Below are 21014 nucleotides of genomic sequence, written 5' to 3' on the forward strand. Positions count from 1 at the left end.
TAAAGAACACTTCAGAACTCCTGACTCTTGCTAGCGCAAAGAGACTGGAACTGCCCTCAAAAGATCTAGTGGGTCATTCTGGCACAGAAAGAGCACACCTTTGGTGGGCAAAATATCCAGGTTGGAACCACTTAGATCTCTTTGCCATGAGGAAAAAAGACTTCAGAAGGGCACTGGGGTGAAGAGATCCTGACTTGTGGAGCCCTGCCAGACAGGAACTTGTAGTCTTGCCTCAAGGGAGAATATTGGAGCTAAAAAAAGTAACTGAGTCCAAAGGTAAAACCTTGGACTCGAAGACGGCAGAAAATCTACCTCACCAGCAAGACGTTGTAGCTATGAAATCTTGTTTTGTCCCTATCAGAGTTTTTGGTGTCAAAACTGAAAGCATCAATAGAAGCTCATTGTTGATATATCTCAGTTTGAGGGGTTCTTGCCAGCTCTGGTGCCCTACCAGGCAAAACATTGTGGAACCAAACAATCTTCTAAGTCCTAAGGTAAAAACTTTGACCGTTGTGACCTGCTTATCTTACCTGAACACTGATCAATGGTAGTTGGCCTGAAAAGACACTTAGGTCCATCTCAACCACAGAACTGTGATTTTCAATAGGCTCTTTGAATCTTCTTGGTGCTCTTTGCCCTAAAACAATAACCTATAGCTTTGACTCCTCATTCCTGATTTTGATAATTTTTCCTAAATCAGTTTTAGATTTTTTTTGTATTGTGTTGTTGTCTTTAGTGCTGTTTGGTACTGCTTGGACTGAACACTCATCTGTATAGTACTTGTAGCAGTAGTAGTAGTAGTAGTAGTAGTAGTACAGAAAGGCACCTACATGCAAATTAATTTGTAGACTTTTTAATTTCATCTGTAGGACTGAATTGTTTATATTTACTCTGTGAAATGATAGCCACAAGCATAGGTAACTTAAAGCAACACATTTACTAAACCATTTGCTTATTAGTAAACAAGTATGCTTTAAAATAAATAGTGTATATTTGTTCTTCTGCATAAGAATGCTGTGATTGGAAACCTCAAATCAGGAAAAGGCTTTAGTAGGACAGATATTTAAACAGAAAACAAAACCCAGACCTAATTTGCCATATTGTGTCTGCAATTACAACTTATGTACATATAGAACTCATCATACCAACCTGCCAAATTTACCGTCCGTACCTTTCATACATAAGCTCATGCATAACCTGGCATACCTGACCTATCTATTATACCTAACTTCTATACTTAACCTGTCACACCTATAGTGTACCATACGTAAACTACTGTGTATTCCATAACTATCTACATTATAATGTATCCTTACTAACCTATGTACTTTACCTAATCTAACAATCCTAAACTATCAAATCTACCTAAGATGTCAGATACCAAACCTACCTCTCTTACCTACATAGATGCATTCCTAACTTGCATACATAACTTAACCACCATAGCTAACCAAGGTATAATACGTTACCGCCGATTTACACATAGCTATCATACTTAGCCTACCATACCTATTCTACTTATCTAACCCAATCTGCCTTACAAACCCCATCTAACCTAGCTACAGTACCTACCATATTTAACCTACCTCCACCACACTGCATATACCTTATGGCCACACTGAGGTGGTAAGTTATACGTCTGCAATGTCGAGCAATGGACTAAGGTACTGCATTTAGTTAGAGAAAGTACTTAAGCCTAAATTGAGTGATCTTAAGTAACGGCCCAAGACACTTCAGCCTGCTTTGGGAAAGTGCTAAAATTAGTTTTTAAAGGTTAGGAAATTATGAATACCATTGCTTCTTTAAAAATAGTGAGACCAATTGGTTTAGCCAGTGTTTGTTATTGAGAGCCGCTGCTGTGTCCTTCTCTCAAAAAGAAAACACCTCTCACATTTCTGCACCCGTATTTGTTTTTGAATGAAGCTTTTTCCCCAATGTCTTTGTTGAGGAACACTGAGAATGAAATGAACAAATGGTGTCAGGGTGGAAATCGAAGTGTGCCCTTAATGTGGGAAGTTGCCTGATGCTTGTGCCGAAGTTTCTATTGGAACCATGCTAAACTCAAGCCAGATTGTGTGTATGAAGTTTGTAGGAGTACCCATGCCCCTGCCGCCAAGTAAATAACCACATTTCTGATAGCTACCATATAGGATGAGAGTAGTTTTGTGTCTGTAAAAAAAAAAATGTCGAAATTCATCATTACTCTGTATATATGTAAACATATTTGTGTAGGGTGAAACTAATTAGGAATCAATCGAACGTTGATAATATAGACTTGAAGTGATGTAAAGTTATGAGAAAACGAATGGAAAGTTCCAAATAGCTAAGGAACTTGTAATCCGCTGTTTGTGACCTCACCTGTGACATCAAGAAGACATCCCAAATTATATGATCAGTGCCATCACTGATATCTTCCCATTCACCATCACTAATGGCAATGACATGAATAAAATAGTGAATCAAAGTGTCTATTTCAGGTCACCTGACTAAGATTATCACTCATTTTCATCGGTGTCAAAGTAACAAACAATAACAAGCATTGGCACCACCATTAGGGTGGCAGGCAAGCAATGACTGGGGGGCTGGGGCAGGGATACAGGTCATGCAATGACAGGGGGGGTGGGCGTGTGGGTGGGGCAATCAAAAATTGAGGGCTAGGGTAGGGGGGGTGCGATGGGAAATGCAATGACAGGGGAGGTAAAATGGCTCAAGCAACAATGCGGGTGGGGAGGAGATACGGCCCCTTTAACAGCAGGGAACAATGCAGGAGGTGAGATGGTGACTGGGGTAGCAACGGTTGGGGGAGGAGGGAACGGGTCAAACAACAATACAAGAGGTGCAAAAGGGACACTGTTAAACAACAACAACAGGGCAACAATGTGAGAGGGGGATGGGCAAAGAGTGATGTGGAGCTGAAACAGGGGAGGGGAGACAGCCTGCAAACACATGCACAATTATGGAATGCTAATTCAGAAAAGTACATCCAAAAGCGCTCACACAGGGGAATGACACTGTCCACTGACAGGATGCAGAATTTGGTCCATGCTCCGCAGAAGGAATAAACACATGAAGAGAAAGTGAAACTGGGATGCACTGACCAATGAGAAGCATGGAAACAAGAAGGATGATTAAGCCAACCAACATTGAAACGGTTGGTTAACAATTTAGCAGCATGGTTTTTTAAAAAAAGGAGAATTAACCCAGACCTTTTTCACAAACATTAAAATGCATTGACAGCAGTGGCTACATTGTCTGAAAAATGCAATCTCAGTAAAAAATGTAAAACTAATGTGACAGTCCATAGAACTTTTGTAATAAATAGGAGTTCCAAATATTTTGTTCACAAAACCTTTTAGTTTGGATAAAGTTGCAAGCAATGTACCAGTTCATTAGGTCTACACAGAGGGCAGTGACAATTTGATTGAGTGTTAATTCCAGACGATGCATATTGATTAGATTACTCTCCCAACCTGAGTATGGCTGGTGGCGCAGTTTGGGGCAGAGTATACTTAACAGATACTATACCACACTTGGAACTCCGAGGCTTTATGAAAGTGCAGCAGAACATTTTCTGTTCTCAGTATGTTGCTTATCTGCAATAAATGTGATCTCCAATGCCTTCATCTTCTGCTGACTCATTTATAGTCATCGTTACTGGCAAATTCTGAACCTTTAAACTTGGCTCAGGATGAAATCCAAAGGTATACCTTGACCACAAGGCCTTGACGGTCTTCAGTACTGGTCTGTCTGAGGAGCCTCCATACTTGCAATTGAATCGACAGAGCCCAGTCACCTCAATAGATGCCTTGGCATGATGAGTCAGTGACAATCTATATTTGGGCATGATTCCTAATAACGTGCACATTCTAAAATTCACCACATTTGATCCATTAATCTCCCATGTTAATGGCCTTTTTTAGTTCCTGATTTGCAATACTTTTTGTTTGGTTATGTTAATTATTAATTTATTTCCAATGCAAAAACTTTGTAATGCCACCAACTACTGCTGCAGCCCGATGGGTGTGCAATAAAAATAACCACATTATCAGCATATTGGAGGGTGTTTATTCGCGCACTAGTTAATGTATATGGGAATTAGCATTAGTCTTTAATATAGAAGGGCCAAGTTATTTATGAACAAGGAAAACAGCAAGGGATCAGGCATGACCATTACTTACAACTGTTCAGTAGTGGCCATTTGCTCCCCATCACAGTCAACACTAACATGTGCTCATGTATCCGTACTCAGGACGACTAATGGTTTTAATAACCACTCAGGAGGCCCCTCTTGGGCAGCTTGTCTTAAGGAGCTGATGGTCTACAACATCTATAGCATGAAGAAAACCTACAAACTAAGGCCTAGATTTACAAATGCTTTGCATCGGATGTGCGTTAACTTCTAATCCAAATCCGACGCAAAGTGTCATAGTGGAATTTATTATCCAACACAAATTGTGATTTGCGTTGGATAGTACCTCAAAGTAATGCTATGTTGTGCAATGCTCTACTTTGTGTCAATTGGGTGTCTAATGGGTGGTGCATGGGCAGACCTGAGCAACAACCCAAGGGATATGATGCAAATCCTCATCTTAAAAATAATTGTAGACCGGTATTTGCACCAGAATCCTATGCTTCCTTGAGGCATTTTTGTAAAGAGGCACTTTGTACAACACACATACAAAGTGGGAAATGCCTTTCTTAAAGCATAGGTTTTGTACTGAAAGAAAAATCTTCCAGTACAAAACCTATACTTCAGATGATGCAGACACCCTTGCACTCTGGATGTCTGCGTTGGTGCATGGCTGCCTGCAGATTACCAGTGCAGGGAGATTGCAGTACAGTAGCATATTTTACCGGGTCTGGTGGCTTAGTGGACTAATGAGCCCACTGTAGGAGCCTGTGTTTGACCTCATGGTCACAGGTTCAAATAAAATGAGTGCCATTGGGTAACACAAAACATGTGTTATTCAGCACCAAGATAGCCTTCCCACTGAATGTGAGCTTTACAAATACACATGTAATGTTATGTTATGGTATATAGCGCTGTTCTGCTCTCTGCCTTTCACGCAACACAGTGCAGAAACTTTACTTGCTGCCCTGAGTTGTATGACTTCTGAGTAAATCTGGCCCAAATGTTTAAAGTTGTTGTGTGAATTGTTTTGGGAATGATGTAATTATTAGGGACCCCTTCCAAGCCTTCCAAGTTGTTCCTAACAGTGCTTCTCACATTTTTATTATTAGTAAGGACCGAGGAAATCCGCCCAAATCAGAGGTGCTTTTTTATGTAACGCTTAGAATTCCATCAGATCCCGTGGCTTTACTTATCTTTCATCTGTGTATTACCTCCACAAGCCCCTTGGAGTTAATTGAGGGGGGAGGGCTTAAGCTTCTCAGCCCCATATAGTGGTGTGCACAATATTATTTCCCATTTGAGATTAGTTATTTGGGGGCACAAGGTGATCACAGTGGCGTAGCTGCGGGGGGGAGGGCGGTCTGCCCTGGGCGGCACTGTTGTAGGGGGCGGCAGAAGTTTTGTCTCACGACTACCATCATACCCGGACCCGAGGACAAGTCGACCATCAGCTGCCCTCCACCCCACAGAACAAGTCGTCCATCAACCACAACCCCCCCTCCTGCTCTTACCTGCACTCTGGCAGCAAATTTGGGGCCACCCCGGGTGGCAGTACGTCTAGATACGCCACTGGGTGATCCCCGGAAAAGTGAGACCTTCACTTCTTAGTGCCCTTCTTTTGAATGGCCTCAGCCATCCAGCTCCAATTCAACCATAATGACAAACTCTTTTCCTTTTTCTTTTAATCAGTAATTTCTACTCTTTCACAGCCTTGAGGATTCTTATGACCCCTTCCTCTTCCCATCACGAACACACTTGTGTTACTTTCAAATTGCCTTTGGCTTGTGGTCTCGACATAGATACGGACATTAATTTTACCAGCTCCTCCAAAGTATGTTCATAGTTATTCATTGTTATTTGGTGCTGCGCCCCAACTCTCTCAACCTGTGCTATTAGCACCCCGGCTGCTTGAGCCCAGTTAAAAATCACGAGCTTAAGCACTGCTTCAATGGGCATCTTGTGGCAGGTCATTAAATTCATCTGGACCCTTCAATGACATGGCAGCAAAATAGTGATTGTGTAAACTGATAATTAATAATTTAACTATTAAACAGATTAACATAGCTGCCAACATTTCGGATTGCTATGTGTGACTATTTCAGTGTAATTATGAGTGACATTTCAAGTTTTCAACAACTATGAGTGACACTTTCTTGCAAGCAAAATCAAGCAATGAAGACGAGAGAAACATATACATATATCAGAAATTATTCCTATTTGAGCAAAGAAAAACAGCAGGGCCTGGCTGTATTATTTCAAAAAGACAACACTAGAATAATATTAATAATAATAAAAACATTTATAAAGCGGCTGGTTACACCAACTGGTGGGTCCCCGCGCCAGGAGCTACTACAATAAAGGCAAGTGAGAGAGACTGAAGAAAAGCTGTGCAGGAGAGGTGAATGAGAATCTAGAAGCTCACAGCTGGAAGAGCCAGGTTTTCAAACCTTTCCGGAAGGCGTTTTTAGATGGCTCAGCTCAGAGTGTAGGGGGTAATGCATTCCAGTTATTGGCTGCCAAATAGCTGAAAGAGTGCGTACCCATTCTTGCTCTTTGAATTTTAGGAACTTTGAGCAGGTGAGCCCCCGTTGACCTCAGGTGACGTGTCGGATTATAAGGGGTGAGAACATCATGGAAGTAACTGGGTCCTCTGCCCTGCAAAATCCTATGGCACAATGCTTTACAAATAATTATTTTATTAACAGGCAGACAGTGCAGGGCATTAAGGGCTTTTGCCGAGAAGCTCTTTTCGGTAAATTAAGAACTAGGTGGGCTGCCACATTTTGAATACGTTGCAGCCTGTGTAGGCTTTTTTTCATTGCTCCAAGGTAGAGGATATTTTTTATAGTCCAGCTGAGCTGTAACAAGAGTGTATACCGAGGTTTTCCTGGCTCAAATTGGAAGAATATCCAGAATTGTATTTAGCAATTTGAGAATCCAAAAACATTTCCCTGTGACCTTCCTAGTATGGGTTTCGAAGGAGAGATTAGGGTCAGGCCAAATTCCCAGATTTTAACATCCTCTTTAGGAGTGGGCGTGGGATCCAACATCTGGGCCACCATGCTCCAAATGGAGGGGAGTTTCCCGACAATCATGACCTCTGTTTTATTGCGGTTCAACTTCAGGCAGTTGTTTGACATCCAGGAAGCAAGGTCCTTCAGGCAGGAAGAAAACTGGGTTGCAGTATGCTCTGATTTGTGAAATAAAGTAACAACAAGCTGTGAGTCGTCTGTTTTTCCACGATCTCCGCCAGGGGTTGAATGTAGAGATTAAAAAGACTTGGGCTCAAAATTGAGCCTTGTGGGACCCCTTGTGAGAGTGGCATGCTTTTAGACATGTGTGGGCGCTGTGCGACCTGAAAGCTACGATCCTGTAGGAAGGAGGTCATCCACTTAAAGGCAGCTCCCCGCAGTCCACCTGACCAGAGTAGCTGCAAAAGCAGTTTATGGGATACTGTGTTAAAGGCTGTGCTGACGTCCAACAGGACCAAAGCTACAGTCTGACCATCATATGCCCGCCTGCGTAATGTCTCTGTGGCGAGGAGTTACCCAGACTCTGTAGAGTACATGGCTCTAAAGCCTGATTGCGTTGGGTAGAGTCGGTTATGCTTGTTAATGTGTGCAACCAATTGCGTGTTCAATGGCTTCTCTGCTACTTTGGAGAAGTAAGGCAGGAGTGAGATAGGACGCAGATTATCCAACAATCCCGGATCTGCTGATGGTTTTTTCTTAAGTGGGAGGACAATTGCTTGCTTCCACTTACTCGGAACCTCATGACAATGGAAGGATACCTCCAAAGTTGCTGTACACAGGTTAGTATTGTGTCTAATCCTTCCATAATGATTTTGGGCACAGCTAGTTCCGTTGGTGAGTCAGATTTTATACTTAGGGCCACACCTCTCAAATCTTCCAGTGAGGGGGGAGAAAACTTCGAGAGTTGGTTGGTCTCCAGCATAACGATTCTTTCAGATTGAGAAGAGTTACCATTACGGGCCTCATCTGGAAAGGAATCGTATATTTTGGATACCTTCATGGCGAAAAGTCGGCAATCTGATTGCACAACTCTGGGGAACCACTGGCGGGCGCCATAGTTCTCCTTAAAGAGGAAAGGTCTTTAAGAATGGCAAACAGTTCTCTCGAAGAGTTATCCGCCTGCTCTATTCTGACATTATAATAGGCGGCGCACATTTTTAGGTCTCGCAGACCTAGCATTGCAGCGCGCATGCGCTGCTTGCTCTGCGAGGCATATTGTAGAAGGGTATGTTTTAGAAGTAGGGTGGAAGCACCGCACCTATTTTTCATTTGCTGGCGTCATCGTCTATGGTAAACGCTGGCTTCTGATTGAAAATGAGACTTCTTTGTTACCGCCTGTCTCCTTTTGGAACCGCCCATCCGGACTGGATCTTTTACTTGCGGCGTTATACAGTCTCCTTTAATTAGTCGGTAAAGCACTTTTCTCCATCTTGTTTACAATGGCGTTGGGCTGGTGGCCGGCGCGCTCCCTCCACCGCTGAGGTCTGCCAGATGATGCAGCCTGTCTCCGCCGTTCGCTAGTGCAGCTGCTGGCTCTGCTCGGGAGGATGCAAGACTGCCGCTGCTACAGACATGACATCAGGATAAGCCTTCCCCCCAGCTGTGGCCGCCGGTGCCGGCAATGCTGCCTGCTTCCCCAACAGAACCCGCCCTGAGTGGAGAGCATTTAATTAACTGAAGTGTATAACGCCCTCTTTAATGAAAGATATTCTCTTAAATCTTTACATCGCTTTTAACTTTTAGGTTGTACTTGGCTTTTTTCAGAGAATTTCACAGATTCTTTTTCAACACCTCTCGCAGTGAGTAGCTTTGAGTCCGCCTTCATCCCAGCTCTCCTCCCTCCTTCAACACCCCCTTCTACTCCTCCCACCCCTCAGCCCCTCCACCCACGCCTCCTCTGTCCCACTTTCCTCTCTTCCTGTGCTGCAGGCAGGAGATCCCGCTCCTGTTCTGTTTCTTGGTGGAAAGGTAAGTCCCAGGTGAACCTATCTCTAGTATTGACTCGCGTTTCTGCTCTCGTCTCCTGTCTTTCTTACCCTTCTCTCCTACAAACCACCTCTGGTGCTTAATTTCTTCTGTCTTTCTCACTCTCCTTCCCAATGCTTAGTCTTCTGGATGGGGGCTCCACTCTTACAGTTAACCGCAAGACGCTCTGTAAGTCCTCACATAGCTCCATAAAGGCAGTGGACCACCAACCCTCTTATCATCCAGTTACTCTCCCCTCCTTTCATACTCATTTTCTTTCCAGTGCACTTGCGCCTTGCTTTTAACCCTCCTCTCCTTTCTGTTCTGTCCCATTCTCTTGTTCACCTCCCATGCCATTTCTTGCACTTCATCTTTTCATCTTGTCCTCCATTCTTCTGTGGTTACAGAAGAACCCCTTCTCCTGCTGCCATTAGTGTAAGGGAATGGTGTCCCCCTAAACCCCAACTTACTCCAGATGTCTGGCGCTCCCTTCCTCGTAATATTTATGCGCCGAAGTACCGCTAACCCCAGAGAGCCTGTATCCTTCCGGGCGACCCTGCTGGCTTAAAACAATGAGGAAAAGAGCCCCCACTCAATCTAGGAGCTCCGAGGCCTTCCCTTGCGCAACACAGGGCACACCTCGTTTCAAGATACTGCGGGGAAAATGTACTGTTATTTTAATCAACGCAGCAGTCAAAGTTGTTCTGTTCGGTTGAGTGAAAGGGCGAGACAGGACAGTACCCTGCTGTCCACATAGATGGGGCACTTAGCACTCTTCCAGTTTTCTGGTGCACTTAGGCTGCATAGCCCCGCGCACACACTGGTGCACCATAGTGCAGCGCTCAATGCTACTTTGTGTTACTTTTGGTGACTTGTGACCTGCGCAGTGTTGCTAAATTTGGCCCCTACTTCCTAAGCCCGCTGACAGCTTCCACTCAGGACAGAGCATTTGCCTGAAGAAAGCCCTCTCCCCCGTCGTCGCCGTAGAGCATCTCTTTCATTTGGCAGAGGACTCTTAGCAAGGGTGACGTGGGCCCCTGTGCAGCACGGAAAATAATCACCTATCTGCAGATTACTTACTAAAAAAAAAGAGAAACATGAGTGCTGTGTGCCCCTCCGAACACTCGACCTTGGTGCAACTGCTCCTGCTGCACTATCAATACTTAGGCCCGTGTCTCATGCCTCTGGCACCTCCTGACTCTGAAACACCATGGCTCTGCACATGAGCACCTCTTCTCTTAGTAAGGGGCACCTCAGTCCGCAGTCCTCTCACATCATATAACGGTGCTGCACAGGGGCACCTCCTGCCTCTGACACATCGTGCCTCCGAGTCCGAACAAGGGCGCCTCTTATCCCAACCCTTGGTGCTGTGGGAGCCGCTCACAAGTCAGCTGCTTGAACCCCGTTTGTTGTCAAGATGCCCTCGGCTTGGAGCCGTCCGGGGCCCGTCCTCTGCCAGTGTTTTCTCATGTCTGGCTATGGATGACTCACGGAGATGCTGAATAGTTTCCAGCTTCTTGAGTCTGCAGATGTTTCTACCCGGCCCAGCTGTTTTGCCCACGTGCACGGGCTCCACATGTACCCGTTCTCGTGGCCTTGACATACAGACCTTCTGATGCAACAGATCCCTTCCTCATGAAACTCCACTGCGGGCTACCTGGGCCACGGGGAGCAGGGCGACCCCCGCAATGCATGTTGGGCCACTGACCTGTGCAGGAATGAGTCTCCTTCCAGCTTAACGTAGTCCTAAATTGGGATCTTCATTAAAGACACGGAGAGAGACACCGCTAATGTTTATGGGGCGCTGAGGCTGTCTGAGGTGAAAACTCCAATGTGTGGGAGGACGGTCATGCGTGCTTTCACTTTCCAAGCAGCCCGGGACAATGGAGGCCTATTGTTTGAAATGAAATAGGTCTCACATTTACTAGAATTTGCGCTATTGGCATAATAAATGACAATGCCTTTTGTTTGTGTTAATGATCAAAACAGTTAAACAAAAGGCATTGTCATATACAACGCCAATAGCTTAAACTTTCACAAATGCGAGACCTATTGCAATGCAAATGCTTGTTTTTAATGAGAGAGTGGTCATTTTTGTGTGCTAGCTTATAAGCATTTTTTGGCATTAGAGAAATCTTTCCTCCATTGGCACTCTTTAGTAGGAGTAAGTGCACATTACTGAACCCAGCGGACGCAGGGCCAGGTTGCATATTCATTTAAAAAAAGACTGACATGTTTAAAATCAGACTGTCTCCTCAGGCCCCCAGCATAAATAACATTACATCCTGAGAGTGAATAAGTTGCGTGTACATGGCCGCCCTAGTTTTGTTTAGGTATGCAATTATAAGGCAGTCACATTGTATAATTTACATCTACATACAGCCTTAACAGCCCGGTTGCAGATGGATCCGGCGGCTATTTTAAAGACATTCAATAGCGATTCGAAAATCCAACCACAATGCGATGCCCACAACACTAATATTAATGAGAGATGGTGTGAGTCCTGTTACAAAGCACATGGTGGCTCAGACAGCACAAGCAGTCACACAGAACTGTTCATTAGTTACAGCTTTATATTATCAGCTCTATCAGTCACTTACCACTGCCACTGCCTGCCCTGGGCAGCTAAGCCCGACTGTCGACCGCTGCGGCCCAGCTGATGATGGTGAAAGTCAGCAGTGGCAGGCCGGTTTGGGTCACGCCAACAATTCAATCGATTGCCCATCCCCGGCACCCTGCCATGGTTGGAGCGGGCCAGCAAGGTCAGGAGCACAGGAGCTGCACAGCATGCGCATGACTTCAAGAAGGGCAGCCAACATGGCACTTAAATTGAAATGCCGCCCACTGTTCGCACAGTAGTGGGCTGCAGCAAGGAGGTGGGAGTGGGACCCGTGACTCACCAAGTTAGGCTATTAAATGCTGTCTAACAGTGAGTCTACTTCACCATTGGGCACTGCACTGACAATGCGTCAGTTTAAGTTATGCACTGCATGTGTCGGCTCAGGGGTGTCTCTACTAGATGTCTTGCAGAGAGCTGTGAGCAGATCTAGCCAGCCTCTTTAGCCTCCGCCTGCAGCCTGCTGGAGCAGCGCGCACTGTGCTGGCAGCCACTGCAGCTCAGTCGATCAATGTGCCTATAGCAGCGCTCCCTTGACTGAGCCTGGTGGTGCTATAAATGCATGATTTTTCATTTCAGTTCTGTGATACAAACCACCACACTGAAATGCATTAGACTAACGCTTGATGGGTGTTACTTGGCAAGGCTGGATTAAAAGGGAAGTAGAAGGATATATAAATGTTGAATATGTATATTATCAAATTGAACTGCTTTGAAACACATATATGTAAAAGAGGGCCAGCCCTGCATGAAGTAGGCTGCTCCTATTCGAACTTCCGGTAGGTTCCGTCCCCTACCATCCAGAGCCTTCCGGCATCCGCAAAATGCTCCGGACCCCTGAAATAGATGCTCCCCTGGTGATTAATGCCCGATGCTAGGGTTGATTTCAGGGTGAGGCACCGGTGTGGGGCAGAATATAGCCAATTAGCAAAATACGAACTTGATCCAAGATGATAACCACTATTACAACTCAGCGCAACCTGTCCTGAGCACAATGTAGCGATTCAGGGAGCTGCTCTTTGAGTGCCTGATCCAAGGTTAGACTGGCCGTACCGGGCATCAGGCATTTTCCGGGAAGGGTGGGGGCCGCTTTTGTTACTGGGGGCCAGTTTGGTAGCAGTGCAGCAGTTTTAAAAGCCCTGCAAAGTCCCTCGTATATCCAACAGTTTTCAGGCAACAATTAAAGTGCCAAGATAATGCGGGTGAATAATGTACCTGCTGGAGAGAGATTGGAGTTTGATCTAGTGGCAGTTTTAACTCATAAGGATAGTAGAGACAGTTAATAAGCCTGTTGCAAAGAGTGTGTACTATGCAGATCAGAGAACAGTATTTTATGTGCATAGCTCAGTGGTTTTCCTCTTTTGTTATAGACATCCTATTGTTACTGTGCAGTTCATAAATTTTAATCGTAATCTAGGTTAGAAAGTTATGCTTTTTCCAGTATTTCATTATCCTAATTTTTAGATCTCGCCTACGCAGCGCGCAAGCGTTGCCCAGGAGATGACCTCTTGGAATCGCACAGGGCTTTTTTTGGAACTCATGCATGTACTGCACTGTTTCCAATGAGCCCTCGTGCATGTGCGGCGTTTACCTTGCAGGAGCGAGCAGCGGCGCCATCTGTTAGCAATTATCGTGCCTACCACTGCTCGCTCCCGTAAGGTAAACGCTGTAGATGTTTGGGGGCTGCGCTTGTCTTTCAGTGCTTGTTGTTTCTTATTTCTGAACTTTTGGATTCCCCCCGTTTTGTAGCAAGCGCCCACCTCCTCGCTAGTTGGTTTCCTCTGAACTGCAAGCAGCCATGCACTGAAGCCTTCACATGCATCTGTCTGCTGCTTTTACCTTGCTTACTGGTTTTATTTCAGCTCATAGCGGCTGTGCCTGCACGTGCTTCTGGCTCCCTCCTCCACTGCCTCGCTCCCTCCTCATGCTGGGCCCCGTTCGCTGCTGCTTCATTACTGTATTTCTCTCTGCACTGCGCTCACCTGCTACTGTTCCCGTAGATTCTTCTCAGCCTCACACTTGCTCTCTTCTGCTCCCGATGTCTTCCTGTATTTGGAAGATCATTTGAACGATGTCAACACGCCTTCAGTTGCTCCTTCATGGCTTCAATGTCAGCTTTCAATTGGAGTTCACCAGCTCCCTCTCTGAAGTTCGTGTTCCGTCTAAAGCTTGTCTATAATTGAAATAGAAGATGGACTGTGTTTTTCTTTCTGAGGGAAGATTCCATTTTGGTACTGCATTGATTGTTTTGCTTTCCAATAATGTTTCATTTTATGCGGATTTCGGGTACATGTTTGTGTACCGGTGTAATACATTGATGTTATAAATGTTTCATTTTGTTTGTGACTTTCTTTTCGCACGTCTTCTTTTTTGTAGATTTTTGTATTTTATTATTCCTCTGCTCTCCTGTTTTAGTGTTTTTCTTTCTTCTCTTGTTTTCTTCTTTCTCACTCCTTCCAACATGCAAAAGAGATCTCTTGCTTCATTTTTTTAGCTTCTCCTGGTGAACCTGTTCTTCCATGGCCTAAATGGAAGAAAGTCTTCAAAAATTATTTAAAAATGTGTGGTTCAAATCTGTCTCCAGAAAGGAAAACGTCTATGTTGGTTAATTTCAATGTTGGTTCATTTTTTAGGACCTGCCTAAGATTGACAGTAAGAGTGAAGATGAGAGCGCTGCACAATCCTTGAATGACTTTGAGATTGCCATCAAGAAATTGGACCTTCATTTCCTACGTAAAGTGTCATATTATTTTACAGAGATACTACTTTAGTAAAAGAATGCAAAGGGAGGATGAATTCATTAAAGATTTTGTAACCACTTTACGTAAACTAGCTTCTTCCTCCAATTTTCGAGACAAAGGACCAATTCATGTTGGAATGTAAATGTAATAAGAGAAGAACTTTGGTCTAAGAATGATCCTAAGCTTAATGAGGTGTTAGTAATTGATAAACATGTTGAACATTCTATGTTGTGCATACAGGAATTATGTAAAGACAAAGGAACTTCTTATTCTGTACAATCTGTTTCTCCGAATCAAAAGAAAAATAGTTAGTTAAGGAAAGACAGTGCTTCTAACTCCTCCAAATGTATCTTTCTTTTTTCATCATTGCTAACCTCAGCCTCTAAGATTACTATGTCTTGTCGCCTTGATATTAAAAAAATTAACAATTAACCTGTTGATAAGACTGTCTATGATATTCAAATTAGGTGCTATAGACGTCTAGACGCTACCAAGAGAAAGTACTTTTCACTGCACATTTAAAGTGTGCCTAATCTTACCAAAGAGCTCTTTTCAGTTGCCAACAATCTTTTCCCACTTGCTGAGAATCTCCCACTGTGACGTGTGTGCTGGCACTGGCACTTATGCTATTTTTTCAATCACAAACCTTGGCACACGTGGTATCCACTTGGTATCCGTTCTTTCTGAACTAGACATTTCTTCCCCATTCTTTTTCCTGACATGTTTTTACCCGGTTCAGAGTTGGCGTTACTGGCCATCTTCCTTTGCTGTACATTTGAAAACCTATAAGTAGCCTGCCTTTCAAACATCTGAAAACCACGACTTCGCTGGTTCTGCTCATTTACTTGCTTCCCTGAACACTGGAGCAGTTCCCGCAGACCTCAAGGAACCCGAAGAAAGGGTCTCTACATCTTATTAGTCTATGAAACCACCAGGTGATTTAGGGGCATATCAACAAGGGCGTTATCTCTGCTTTTTTGGCTTTAAAAGCCAAAAAAGCAGAGATAAAACTAGCGCCCTATCAACAACAGGGTGCTAACACGCAAATTTGCATGTTAGCACCCATTTACTCTACGCTTCCCCTTGCATCTCTAATGAGATGCAAAGGGGGCGTTCCAGAGTAAAATAATAGGAGAAATGTCGCTAAGCGACATTTCTCCTATTATCAAGAATGTCGCTAACCCTGTTAGAGACAAAAAAAGCAGCGCTAACCGCGGTTAACGCTGCTTTTTTACGTCTGCTAATTTTCAGACTTAGCCATGATATCCTATGGAAGGAGGATATCATGGCTAAGTTTGCCTGTCCCTATCAACAAGGTAACGTGTGATTATCGCTGGGTTTCCAGCGATAATCTCACGTTAGCCTGTTAGCGTGTAGATTTTTATCGCTATTGAGATAAGCGTTGCTAATAGCACGCTATCTCAGCGATAAAAATTCACGCTAGCCGGCGATAATTATCCTGGCGCTAAGTGCGCTCAGCGATAATTATCGCCGGTTGTTGTTGATATGCCCCTTAGTTTTTTGCTTACCCCCAACAAAAGTGTGCTACAATTGATTAGATGACCATGCATTGATATCTGTTGCGAATAAGCCTACATAGGTCGGTTTCTGCTCCCACAAGAAGCACTGAATAGATTGTGGATGAACTCAGAGCAGTTTTGGATTTGATGGTATTGCAGCCATCATTACGGACATATTCATGTGTGTATGACTAGAACACACAACTCGTTCACTGAATGTAAAGGAATCTAATGGTTTGTGTTTTCTGCTTTGGGGTTCGCATGCGTGTTATTAACTCATTGATGAGTGATAACTTGCTTAAACTGAATTCCACGAAAGTCGAACTCATAATTCGCAGAGGCCGAACCTCTTTCGGGTCTTTGAACTTGGAACCTGCCCTACCTTGATGGAAACTTCTCCTGTCCCTGAGTCAGTGGTGTAAATTCTCGCTCCCATAATCCACTCTGTGCCACTCCCCTCAGTTTCTGAGTCAAGTGACTTCCTGAGTCGATCACAGCTGCTTCCTTTAATTGCTAAAGGATGTTGCTGTTGAATTCTGCCAGCGCTCAAGTGCTGACACTTCTGGCCTCGCCGCATACTGCACAAGGGTTCTGTGAGCAAGGGTGTTTCATTTAAAGGACTCTCTTGCTCAAAAGGCTTGAGGTGTATTTGACCCAAGTATTTTATACGAAGTCTCTGGCGTCGTCAACCGAAGCTACTTCTGTGCTCCTCCAATCAGGTTCTTCTGGGAGCCGCTCTCTCTATTATGCAGAATCTTTGGAATGTCCTTCCGCTTGTTCTTTGCTGCACCGCAGATTATATTAAATGTGGCAACCAGAGTAAAACGTGGCTTTTTTCAACTCCTTAACACTACCATTCTTTTTGGTTGCTTAAGAGTCTATTACCAAGAAGCCCTGTGATATCAGTGATCCCTGCAAGTTACAATAAAAAACAACTACCCCTCGCCCTCACACTAAAAACAAAATCTGATTTTAATTTAATGGGAACAGTGTTAAGGATGCCAGTGTTTTTCAATACAAAACATTGGCTGGGGAGACCTGGAGAAAGAACTATAAGTCACTGAGAAGCATTGGAAAAGCCAAGAGGTCTGTTGCTGGCTGCCTGCTTGCTTGTTTTGTCATGGATCTTATCGGTTTTGAAACGAGGAAGCTGCTGTGCCTCCTCAATCTAAAACAAGCATTGGCATAACCAATAGGTCTCGCTTTTGGGACCTTAGAAGTATTTAGTTGTGCAGCACAAAATCCTTGGTGCATCAACAACTGTTGCATGACTAAACACGTATAAGGTCCCAAAGGCGAGACCTATTGGCTATGCCAATGCTTGTTTTAAAAAGGGTTTGTTTGTGAAGAAATAAATTCTTGTTAGTGAAGTCAATCCGAACCATTGTGTTACGTTCTGAATCCTAAGTTTGTGCTTCCATAGAAAAAACACTCTTAAAAAATGTCTGCCAGTATGGATGATATGTGAATCCTACACCTTGTAGTCCCCTTTGTCCTACGTAACATTTTCAATACACTGATTTACACATGTATGATTAATTCTCTCAGTATGTGTGTGTGATGTAAAATGCTCTGACACCATACACTGGTATGAGAGGCACTATAAATCAAATTAAATACAGGTGAGAGAGGGGCTATGGAGAGATGAGAGGCACTGTTGGAGGATGATAGTGAGGGAATTATTGAAGATCCCCAATACAGAGTGCTGTATCCTGGTGCACTGTAAGGTCATCATTTACTATGCGTTAAAAACAATACAATTCACTATAGAATGAAAAATGTGTTGTATAATTCACCATTTTGCCATTGTTTCAATATTTTTCTCGGAGGGAGAACCCGCAAACCCCCTTGTAGTGGTCAGGCTTACTTGCTATGCACTGTATGGGGGACGATCTGACAAAATATGCCAGGGCTGCTTTGGGTTCCCAGTCCGGCCTTGGCATGATGTGGTGAGACTAGCCTCCTAGTCATCCTGACAGCGTAGCAGAGGAAAGAGATGCTGTTCGGGTAGAAAATGGGGGTCACCCCTGCAGTATGTGGCTTGTGCCTGAGCCCCAGCTAAGAGCAGCTGACTAGAGGGGTAAGTGGGCACATTTGCCCCATTCTGCTTCAGGTAGGTTTGCGCTGATTGGGACTGTGCAGTGGATTATCTTGACTCCCAAATAGGTTAACTGCATAGCAAGAAATAGCAATGCTTATTTTGAGCTGGTGGTTGCAGTTGGGGCCCACGGACACTCGTTTTTGAGGACCAGCACTTATGTTTCCTCATCAGACTTTCTCCGAGAGCAAGAAAGAAAAACACAAAAGGGGGAAAGAAGGAGGAAGAAAAAGACAAAAACAGTGACAAGGGAGAAAGCAGGGATGAAAAAGAACCTGCAAAAGTAAAATGAGAGGCAGGGTTTGTCTGGGAGTGGATTAAAAAGGCATGAGTTGGAATTAAGACTACACAGCCTTGGTATTCAGCACATCAGCCTTTGAAAGTTCGTACCACTGCCTTCTGATCAAAGCCTTGGGCCCTGGCACTTACTCTTCTACAAATTAAGCAGCGAGAGAGTGCTTCCTTGCAGACTTGGGGCTGTGAGCAGGTTGGTGCTGGACTTGTGCAGCCTACTGCCCATCAAGGAAACCGCTCTAAGAGAGGTCCTAGCAGGAAGCAGACCTAGGATACCTAAAGAGTCCAGTGAAGCCCCCCTGATTACCCTGATAGACCTCGACTCTAGCCCTTGACACAATGAGCATGGTGGAAACTTGACTGGAGTTCTTTTTGAAGAAGAGATTGACTGGTGGCAGTGGATGTGGTAGGTGACTACCTGGATTTTGAAATATCCTCCCTGACTGATAGAAAACAAGCTACCCGCTCACCCTCTACAGAGGGATACCACAATGCCTGATTGGGATACTAGTATTCAGAGATGAAAGTAGAAATAGGCAGTTATAGGGCGCTCAAGGAACAGTACTGGCCCACACTGGAGCCCTAACATCGCAGAGTCACGTAAACTCATTCTACCTTTTCCTGATTACATGGTTGCTGTATAGCACAAATGCCTTTGTTTCTAGAAGTTAAAAGTTGTTTACAGTATGCAGGAACAAAGTATATGTTGCTATTCCCCTCAAGATTGAAAGGGTGCTAAAAAGCCAATCACTGTTCTTTGATGAACTTGCTGATGCACAGAACTGACTGGAACAGCATAGAGTAGAGAATGACTATGCTACTTGATCTCAGCACCAACCACCCTAAAATAGGTGCCATAAACAACACAACTGTGACAGAATTAAACACCCAACTAGATCACAGGCTGAATGGTAAGTTCAGCAATAGTGAAAACAGTTACTGCTTTTAGTATGCTTTCAGAGCAGAAACTGAGTGGGATGATATCAGATTTGTTGCAGGGAAGCTCAGACTCAGATACTTTGATGAAAGAATGTCAGGCAAGGCTCAATCAACTTCTAGGGTGGCAGACAACTTGTAACCTTGATAATATCCGAAGCCTGAATGAGTGGTTATGCTCTGGATAATATGGATGTGTGTTAAGAACATCAAGTGGCAACTAGTAGTGGGCCCTCACAGAGGAAGAACAAGGAATCCTGAATGGGGGTGGTGCAGCAGGCTGGTTTGGCTCCTGGTGGAGGCTAACTGCATAGCCGTGAGATAGTTCTGCCTTGCATAACTGGGGCACACAGGACCTAGGCTATGAGTAGGCTGGTGCTGGACTTCTGGGGCCTGCAGCCTGTCAGAGGAACAGCACTGAAAGACGGCCTGGCATGGAAAAGACCTGAGGTAGCCTGAGGAGTCCTGTGAACACCCCCACAGTATCCTGTTAAACACAGAATCTAGCCCACGACACAGTGAGCAGTGTGGAATCTTGACTGAACTTCTGCTGAGAGAAGCTCAAAAGGAGCAGAGCTCACTGACATTTATCCTGGACTAGTGGGTCAAAACAGAAGGTTCACCTAATGGATATGAAGCAGTTTTGAAGAGAGTCGCTAGCGACTGAAGATATGGCACTTGCCCTCCCAAAATTTGATATGTCCTTACTGGCTCTATACACTCACTTGATGGAGATGGAGAAGAAGCTGCCTCCCCCTAGGTCCCCTGCAGAGGGATACTTCCCTGCCTGTTTGGCATGCATGCAATCAGAGAAGCAAGTGGAAATTGGCAGAAATAAGGCACTCAAGGGACATAATAATGACAAATACCAGAGACCTAACAACCCAGAGTCACAAGAGGAACACAAACGAGCTACAAATGGAACAATGGAGACAAACATATTAGACCCTCAACACAAACTAGACAAAATACTGGATGAGATTACTGCCTCTAGGGAAGCCCTTGAGAACAAGACTGATAAGGTGGTGATAGACATGGTCATCCTTAGAGGCAGAAGAGTGGGTATCCTTAAACATAGGACAGAGGACTCATAAGGCAGAGCAGGTGCAACAGCATTTGAAGAATATGCCTACCAGAAAATCCAGAGGTATCCAATATGATGTCCTATATACAACAGTGGCTATCTAATGAAGTAGCCACACTGGCAATATCTAAGTCAGGGTTCTCCAAAGCCCGTCCTGGAGGACCAAATCCATGCCAGATTTTTAGCATATCCCCATTTAAATAAATGCAGTTATGGATCCGGCCCACCAGGACTGACTTTGGAGAACCGTGGTCTAAGTTGTTTGGAAAAGGTCCACAGGGTACTGGCGAAACACCTATCAAGCCTAGTGGTCACCCGCCTTCTTCATTATAGAGATAGGAACTGCATATTACAACGGACCAGGAGTGCTCGTCAGAACAAGATCGAGACTAACACAATGTGAACAATTCCTGACAATACTGCAGCGATCCAACACGAAAGAGCTATGTTGTGGCATTTAAAAGTGGTTTACATGATGCAGCGTTAACATATATGTTGCTATTCCATGCTACACTGAAAGTGATGTTAGAAGGACAATCTCTATTTTTTGTTTAACTTAGTGATGCATCAGACTGGTTGGAACAGCATATGGAGA

General features: G+C 44.3%; 1 long non-coding RNA gene across 1 annotated transcript in view; it reads left to right on the top strand.

Annotated features, from left to right (window-relative positions):
* Positions 1–14858, top strand: part of LOC146857694 (uncharacterized) — a 98083-nt gene extending 83225 nt beyond the window's left edge. The window contains exon 3 of the long non-coding RNA XR_014979601.1: positions 14380–14858. This is a non-coding gene — a long non-coding RNA (uncharacterized LOC146857694). The remainder of the gene's footprint in view (positions 1–14379) is intronic.
* Positions 14859–21014: the final 6156 nt, after the last annotated feature.

This window comes from Triturus cristatus, chromosome 3_2 (genome assembly GCF_964204655.1).
Source record: "Triturus cristatus chromosome 3_2, aTriCri1.1, whole genome shotgun sequence".
Lineage (NCBI taxonomy): Eukaryota > Metazoa > Chordata > Amphibia > Caudata > Salamandridae > Triturus > Triturus cristatus.